The sequence below is a fragment of the Mytilus edulis genome, chromosome 13 (assembly GCF_963676685.1).
Source record: "Mytilus edulis chromosome 13, xbMytEdul2.2, whole genome shotgun sequence".
Lineage (NCBI taxonomy): Eukaryota > Metazoa > Mollusca > Bivalvia > Mytilida > Mytilidae > Mytilus > Mytilus edulis.
Genome location: NC_092356.1, coordinates 62,930,425 through 62,940,522, shown reverse-complemented (window position 1 = coordinate 62,940,522; position 10,098 = coordinate 62,930,425).

The window sequence follows — 10,098 nt, the reverse complement described above, 5'->3', positions numbered from 1 at the left end:
TAATTGTCCCATGTTTCGCGGTTTTCTGTGTGGATAATACAGTTGGTTTTCCTGTTTGAATTATTTAATTTACACTAGTCAATTTTGGGCTTTCATAGCTTGCTGTTCTGTGTAAGCCGAGGTTTCATGTTGAAGGTCGTACGTTAACCTATAATTGTTGACTCTTTATGCAATGTGACTTTGATGGAGAGTCTTATTGGCACTCATACCACATACCACATCTTCTTATTTATAAATATTCCGTTGTGTATTTGTTACAATCACAGATATTATGGTTAACGTAGATGTGTCTTCGAATCATCCGTCTCAAAGGTTCAAATGCCTTGAGGGTTTTCGGTTAATGTGACCCAAATAAGGTTTCACCATAGGCATGGATGTTCCAATTTGTTTTTGCCTATTAGTTTGAAAATCCTTTTAGATAAATTATTTATTTATTTAGTTGTTATTGGCTTTGGGTTATATAATTCTGTAATTGCGAACTAGAACCCGATCTTAACGACACTACTGTACATTAGATTCTTGACTTAGGACAAACATTTGCAGCGGGATTAAACGTTTTAATGGTACCAAACTTTCTCCCTTTTTATGAAACAATATAACATCACAACATAGAAAAACACACGATAAAATATCAATTGGAAGGCTTTACTCAATAAAAAAAAAAAAAAAATTAACACACTATGAACGAATAGATTTGATCTGCGATACCTGAAGGCAAACTCACAGTTGATAAAATATTTGGGAAAAGAAATGTACACTTTTGTAAGCTACTGACAAAGAAACGCGAGAGCGGAAGATATTAAGAAGATGTCAGATTTCAAAGGTTGAAGGTGAATTGATGACGCAATAGAAAATAAAACCACGGCGAGAAGGCAAACAAATCCACAAAACACTACAGAGAAACTAGAATGAGCAACACGAACCCCTAAAAATTCGGGGATGATCATAGGTGCTATGGAAGGTGTAGCATGTCCTGATCCATTTGTTTAGCTTAAGAACACGTCTATGGTAGCAGTTCGAAGTCGCAGATCGACTGCTATTATCATTTAGTCAGTTTTATACTATACATTTAGCTGTAAAAAGCCCAGCAATGAAAAAAAATATCAAACAATTCAATAGAGGAAACTAACGGCCTTATTTATAACAATATAACAAAACAATTTCATAAAACAAATATGATAGACATGAACCAATTACAGCGACTGAACTACAGGATCCTGACTGAGGACAGGCACACATATATATATATATATATAAGAATGTTACGGGGTTAAACATGTTTTTCTTCGTGCTCAACCCCCACGTAACCTGGAACAGTAGTTAAACAGTGTAACAGAACAACATAAAAAAAAAAATCCGCTGGAAAAGGCTTCACTCGTCAGATCGATACAAAGCAGCAGTACAAATACTAAACATACAGAGTTGGCATTGCAGGGTACTTACAAATACACACAACAAAAAGACACTAAGTACAAATCTGAGTTGACATTGCAGGGTACTTACAAATACACACAACAAAAAGACACCAAGTACAGAATTGAGTGTACTGAGTCTCGCAGTTACTGACAGCCAGCTAGCCAATGGCAACTAATTAAACAAATCATGTATCTTAAACTTACACTTATATAAATATAGGAACATGTGGGATGAGTGCCAAAGAGACAACTCTCTATCCACATCAAAATTTATAAAACTAAACCATTATAGGTCATGGTACGGTCTTCAATATGTGAGCCTAGGCTCACATGTACCAGCAAGCCATAAAGGGCCCAAAAAAATACAAGTGTAAAACCATTCAAAGTTTGTTCTTGTGTTGTACACTGTTACCACACTATCACAGATAAGGACTATACGTTTTCTCATTTGAATTGTGTACCTTTAGTGGAATTTTATAGCTTAGTTATTATGTTATATGAGTTTCGCACATTGTTGAAGGTCGTTTGTTATTGTTATTAACTTTTACGTCACTTGGTATCTAGTTAAAAGTTGTTAGAAGTTCCAACAAACTACCCAATTATAAATCAGTTTAGTCATGATTAATTTTGATGTTGATAAAGGTTCATTCATTTTATAAACAGGTTGACTGACTACATAAGACGACTGCTTGAACATAAAATCTTTCCTGAAATCATAAGACATTTCAAAGGATAACAAGTGTATCCTAGTTATTGGACAAACGATGTATTCTGAACAAAAAAATGTGTCAAGCCGTCGGTCTATTAGGGTGAACCATTATAATCGGACCTATGAGCAATCGGACTAGAGTGATTGATTAGTGGTTAACGCCACTTTCAGCATTGTTGGTTATTTCGATTGTTTATTGTTTCGGTTATTTAATTGTAGAGGGAGCCGTAATGGCGGGAGAGAACCACTGCCCTTCGGTACGAAAATGGACAATCCATTTCAATTAACATTTAAGTCGAAAGTACAACCCTCGTGCGGGAGTCGAACCCGCAACAACATGCTACTGATAAAGTAGTAGAACTACAAACACCATTTGGCCATTTACATGGACTGGAAGAAAACCCCAGCATACATATAAAAAAAAAGTGGTATGATTGCCAATGAGACAACTCTTCACAAGAGATCAAACGACCCACACTTTAGGTCACCGTACGGCCTTCAACAATTACAAAGCCCATACCGCATAGTCAGCCGAAATCATAAATGTAAAACAATTCAAAGAAGAAAACTAACTAATGTATGTACACAAAAATGAACGAAAACAAATATGTAGCACAGCAACACAACCACTAAATTTAGACTCTTCATTTGTGCCAGGCACATACACACAGAATGTGGCGGGGTTTCATATGTTAGCAGGGACCCCAACCCCCTTACCCGCGACAATGGTGTAACAATACAACATGAGAACGAACAGTATACAAATCAGTTAAAAAATAATTAACTCATCAGATGGATACAAAAAGAAATGCATGTGAGAGAAAGAGTTAAATCTTAAATATAAACCATCATAACACCTAAAACCAAAGGTAATACAGTAACAGCTATAGAGATTTAGTTTTAATTTTGTTTAAAAGATTGTTTGATATGGAACTTGCAATAGGGAGGCAAATCTCACCAACCACAAATTACAAATTATTTGATTGGTATCACGCCTACTTGTTTGATATTTAAAATTCCAGTATTTCACAATAGTTTTAATATAACCATTCATGAATAATGCTTAATCTGATATTCTGCCTTTATGATCAGTGAATATAATGCATGATTATAACTTACCGTTCTAACTAGGTTCGTCTCGGGACGAAATGTACATCCCGTTCCCCTTTCACTAATGTGACCTACCGACTATTTACCGGCTTTGTAATAACATGAGCAACACGACGGGTGCCACATGTGGAGCAGGATCTGTGTACCCTTTTCCGAAGCACTTGATATCACCCCCAGTTTTTGGTGGGGTTCGTGTTGCTGTTGTACCCTTTATTTGTGACATTTTTACCTTTTGTGTCTGTTTGGTTTGTTCACACATCGTTTTCAATATAATGAAATTGTATGCGACTGTCATACACATGAAAGGTTTAGCTAGCTTTAAAACCAGGTTTAATCCACCATTTTCTACATAAGAAAATGTCTGTACCAAGTCAGGAATATGACAGTTGTTATCCATTCGTTTGATGTGCTTAAGCTTTTTAATTGGCCCTTTGGTTAGGGACTTTTCGTTTTGAATGTTTCTTTTTGAATGTGCTATGGAAGGTTAAAAAATAAGTCCTGATCCACTTGTTTAGCTAAAAACACGTTAACTTTAGCAGTTCGAAGTGTCAGATACAACTGATATCGTGTTTTAGTCAGCTTTAGCTGGATCATATCAACAGATACAACGTGCTTGTACGTTTGCCAAAAAATAAGCTTTAGATGAGAAATCACTGCAATGAACATTCAAATGTCATCTCTAAACTGTTATATGATGTATTTTTATAGTTTTAAATTATTACTGAAATTTACATACAATTTACTTTAATTTTCCTTAAAGAGAGTTAAAGTATATACCTATCAGATTTAATATTTTAAATATATGACTAGGTCACAGAAGTTATCTTAAATAATATGAGGTAAAAGAGGGACGAAATATACTCACAAACTCACAAATCGAAAATAAATTGACAAGGCCTGGCTCAAAATGAAAAAGACAAACAGACAAACAATAGTACCCATGACACAACATAGAAAACTAAAGAATAAGCAACACGAATACATCCCATAGTCATATAAATTTTATTGATAAGAATAATTTTAGATGTTTTTGAACAAAATAAACTTGATAGAAAATTTAAAAAATATATGATTTCCACGAAAAAGAGGCAACAGTAGTTATTCAATGTTTAAATCTAGTTAAAACAACTGCAGGAATCACATGCGCCCAAAAAAGGATCACACACGCGTGTTTCGACAGGCTCAGCGACTCCATACAGCTATACACGCATTACTACCCATACGAATCCTGTTTAGTCAGACAAATGGAACTTACTATAGACCAAGTACTGGTCCGGGAAAACACATATAGTGCCTACTGGGGGCAGTTTATTTATTAGTTTCATTTTGTGTATGCCTCGTCCAAATCTATTTCTTCCTGTTTTGTGCCTCAAAGGGCAAACATGAGGATGGAATTACACAGTAAAAATAAAGGTTATGAATTTTTTAAATTATTGAGAAAGCGAAAGTGGGATTTATTTTATTTTCATTTATATAAGTTTTAAAGCAATTAACTACAAAATAACTAGGTTCTCGGGTCCACTGTCCTTAATATTTCTTTCATTATTTTAGGAAGTGCCACTTTCATACATATGCACCAACATTTCCTCTTCAACTGCCAGAGGAGCAGAGATTCCACCATTTATGTGTTGAAGATGGCGACCCATATATTTCCTCGTTTTTACAGTCGATTTATCTTTAAGGTCGATTACCAATTTATTTCGTATTAGCATTTATTTAAAAAAACTAAAAGGCTAAATATTTTTTGAATGTATCTACAAGACAAGGGAGATATAAACAGAAAATAAAATTTAAGTTGAAAACGGGTCTTAACTTTGACATTTTCTTTTCTATGCCGTGCTTTAGACTGAACTAAGTAGTCTTTTGCATGAACCTTGGTAAAGTTCATCAATTCTAAAAAGTTATATATCGATCCTGATTAGAACCATTCACATCGAACAAAAAAAATCTATGTATATAGTATATTTGTCATTCTATGAGGGGAAATATTTTATTTTAAATTGTTGTAAGGATCTGAAGGGACTGTTATAAATCATATTATACGAATAGACGGATAGGTACAGTCTTACATCGTAAACATCCACCATTTATTCTTCGTCGTACCGGTATGCTATGGTTGCCTATATTTGATTTCATTCACTGCATTTGGACTTTGGTGGATAGTTGTCTCTTTGGTAATCATACCACGCCTCCTTATTTCTATATGAGTGGTTTTTGTTGCGTATTTTAAATAAGTTAGCCAGCTTGTTTACGAAATTCTGCGTGTCAAACATTACGGTCACTCTGTTTTTGATTTGTTCATCATGCCCGAAATATATGCCATTGTGTGTTTAGTTAACAATATTCTTCTCTTCTTTATGCCTTGGTTTGGTACTGCTGTAGTAGGTTTTTTAAATATCTCCCCCATGACCGTACAGCTGGGTTTGTGTTTGTCTTTTTATTATTATTAATAACGCTTTTAAACCGTTTTCGCTTTTAACAATATGTAAAACACAAACTCACACAAGCACAAAATAAAGTTGAAAGCTAAATCTGGATTTAAGATTTAATCTAGGTCTCAGCTGCGTTAATCCAGAACATAACAAAACATTGCAACCACAGTGATTCAAATACGCTAAAAGTCCGATTAATTGAAAAATGACATAAAGTTAATTATGGAAACGTTTATCTTTAAATGGGATGCTTCTATCCGTGTTAATCAGATTTTAATACAAATTTGTTTTTAAATTATATCCGATTTACAAATTTTTAGATACAGAAATGCAGTATATATTTTAAATCCTGCAGATTTATTGAATTACGGATGATCACATGCGGACGTCACAGAAGACACCTAGCTGCGATCAAACTCTAAACAACTGTGACTTACTAAGTATGAAAATGAATCGGAAACCAGATTAAAACGTTACATTACGGGAAATTCAAATAACCATTTGACTGAAAATCTTTGGCGTCTTCACGCATGAATAAGCGGAAGCGTTAAAATGTCAGTCTCTTATCTTTCAATTGCAGAATAACAAATTTAAAAGAGAGATTTACAGTGATGCAATGGACGGCATGCATGACGACCCGTCGATAATGACCATATTTAATTCGAATACGTTTCATACCGTGGTATATAGCTATTGATTCTAATGTATTTAATATCATAACGTGTTTAAAAAAGAGCCACACGGTGCAACAAACATTCCAATTATTTAAAATTTCTTTACTACATAATATCTGCACCCAATGGCCTTTTCTACTATTCGATAGTGTCATTTAGCTAAGCTATAGCTATACGCCGTTTCAATGTATAATTTACTTTAACTTTTTAATTAAGTGATAGCCTCATTGAAAGTAAACAAATATTATAAAATATAATGGCGTTTACTTATAGCGCAGATTAATTCCATGGGAAAGTTGATTTCTATATATGCGATGAAGTAGTGTGTAATTCGGTGTAATTTCTTTCGAGAACAGTAAACAAATAGAGAGGGAAAATCTACTGCGTGACACTTAGCTAACAAAAGTCAAAAATAAAACCTTAAACAACAATTTGTAAAGAGTAGAAAAATCTCTATATTAGATGGGCGACACGGGAATTATTATCTTATGACCGTTAAATTTAATTCAAATTAAAAACTAGGTACGTTAGGTTTAATCTGATTACAATCTGAGGTCAGCTGAGGTCAGGAACTCCAAATCCTCTCTTCCTGGTTATTCATCACTCTTTCTAATAGATTCAGTTTATGTATAACAGAATTTTATTGTCTACACCATTCTCAAAATCTTAATGAAACAGCGCTTTTGTTATGTTCATGATGTTTGTCAGTAACGCTCACATCAATTAATTTGGAAAGCCAACATCTATTTTTAATCTAGTATGTTGTGCCTTTATCAAGTAATTGGTAGACTGTACCTTTCTCCCTAAAAAAAATGCATTAAAATTTAGTGCATCTCATATCAGAATTTAAAGGTACCATTGTTTTGTTGTGTATAATAATTGTTTGTTTTGTTTTGTTTTGTGCTGTGTTGGTTTTTTTGTGTTGTGATTATGTTTGTTTTGTTATGTGTTTGTACTCCAAAAAAATTGCATTTCAATACCATCATTTTTATAGAAACTATTTTGACTGGTTTTGTGACAATTATTGTATAAGTTCGAGGTTATCTTGTTCGTTACGTAAGTAAGTGCGTCAATGTTTGTGGTGTCTGTTGTTAAAAGAAGATGTTGGTTGTTGATCTGCGGTTTACATGGTGTGTCGACCTATATATAATTTGTTTATGCAAGCTCTGTAATTAGTGTTCTTGCGGGTGTTTGTGTTGCATTTTTGTCACGTTACATAGTCACTTTAAGCGGGAGGTTTGGCTAGACATAAAACCAGTTTCAACCCACCTTTTTTTAAAATGTTCTGTACCAAGTAATGATTATTGCAGTTAGTATTAAATACTAGTAAATCGTTTCTATGTACGTTGTCATATGTTTTTGTTGCACTTCAGAGGTACTGTTGTTCCTTTTTTTCCCTCTGATATTTAATTTGTTTCCCTCGGTTTAAGTTTGTAACTTGGATTTTTATTTTTTTTTATCGATTTATGACTTTTGAACACCGGTATAGTTCTTTTGCCTTTATTTGATTTTCGTTTGTATCTGTTTTTTTCTGTTTGTTTTTATTTATTCTTCATTTAAAAAAAACACAAACAAAACATTATGGAATATAGAAATATCACTGGAACAAAATCAGAGCTGACCCTGGTTGACCTTAAGAACATTGAATTTTACAATCCGTCGATTTTATGTGGGTTTGTTTTAGAGACTCGATTGAAAAGAAATAGGAGACCAAGGACCTTTTAGACTTTGTTTGCAGATCTAAACAGTGCAATAAAACTGTATACTATTCCAAATATTGGCCTGAAGACGGCAGTGTGAAACCATAATGAGGGACTGTTTTATCAGATTCAAGCAATAACTTATCTTAAGGATGTACAGCTTTGAGGAGCCAAACATTTCTAGAATCTGTTTTTCTTCACCTGATGTTTGTGGTTACTAGTATATAACTGTGAAAAAAATAATTGGAGAAGAAAAAAATCATATGGTGTCGCACTTTTGTTTTGGCTACAGCCTTTTTAAGTACCAAATTTTGAAGAAAAAAAAATCATTTTCCATCAATTGTGACCCATATTTAAAGCTATTATTGTAAACATCGCACAATTACGCAATTTAATTTGTTTTCATACCTTCAAAAATATGAAGTGGACCAATCTTAATAATTAAAAAAAAAAAAAAAAACTCAAATTTGAAAATAAAAAAGTGGTACCGTATGTGATTTAAATGGTTCTGGTAAAATCATTTCTTGTACTCCTCATTAACTACTCAAAAACTACTTACCAGTATTGAAAATACACAGTTCTTTCACAGAGTTATATTAATAAGTTTGATAATAACATTTTTAAATTCATTGATATTTTCGTTTTACTTGCATGGAGATTAGTAAAGTGATATGATATTGCAGACTGCCGGTGATCTGTATAGTCACTGGGGTAAAGCTGATGACCGTAACTGCATTCACGGTCATCCCAAGATGTCGGATGAAAAATTAGGTCAGTATCTGTATTGTCTGTTACAGTGTTTCTATATAATTTTCTTTACAAAGTATACATTGATACGATGTTAATTAATAAAAGATTCACACAGAAATCACAAATTACTACCAAAAAATGTTCAGGAAACGGGAAATTCAATTTGAAAAAATCGCTAAGATGTCCGAAAATCATTATCAAAATATTTTCAAGATGACCGTAACATAAAACAAGGATGACCGTGATTGGTAAACAGATGACCGTAACTTGTAAAAGATGACCGTTATTTGTAAAGAATGACTGTAATTTACAAAGGATGATCGTAACTTTTAAATGATGACACTCAATTCTAAGAATATCCGTATTTGTATTCATAGCGTTTTGTTGTGTTTGTCTCAATAGGGGCTCAATTAGCGGATATAAACATGTTTCATCATTTATTTTTAACTATTTGCCGTATTTAGAGTTCATGACAATTTTGGTAAATTGCATATTTCTCGTACACAATGAAATAGATTGATAACGACTTTAAAATTTTAATACAAATTGACAGAGATACGACGAAAAGTTGAAGAAACAAGAATGTGTCCAAAGTACATGCCGCATCTACACTATAATTGTCTATATTAGTGGACTGTTAAAATGGGGGAAAAAATGTAATTTGGCATTATGATTAGAAAGATCATATCATAGAAAACATGTGTACTAAGTTTCAAGTTGATTGGACTTCAACGACATCAAAAACCTCCTCGACCAAAAACTTTAACCTGAGGTGGGACATACGGACGAACGAGCAGACGAATGGACGAACAAACGAACGGACGCACAAACCAAAAAACATAATGTCCATAAATGGAGCATAAAAACACTAATCAAACATATGAATATCCGGCAATCGAGCCTGTGTATATGGTTCCAGAGGAAGCAGATTAAAATCTTAGTTTATCTTTATATATGAATAATATTGCTGTATATACAAATTGACAAGGTTCCCCTCAGTGTTGGATCCAAGGGGGGTCCGGGGGTTGGAACCCCTTTTTTATTTACCGATCAGTGCATTTGAATGGGGACATATAGTTTGAACCCCCTTTACCCTGGGTTGGGACCCCCTTTTTTAAAATGGCTTATTCTGCCCCTGCCCCTTGTGATACGCTATACGCACAAGACTATTTTAAAGATCTATTTTGCTGGAGCTCGCCTTCACTAGTTTGATCGTAGTATTTTAAAAACAGGTTCTGTTATTTTACTTGCAAGACAAAATAGAAGACAAATCAAAGACGATATAATATCAACGGGTGTACATCCATT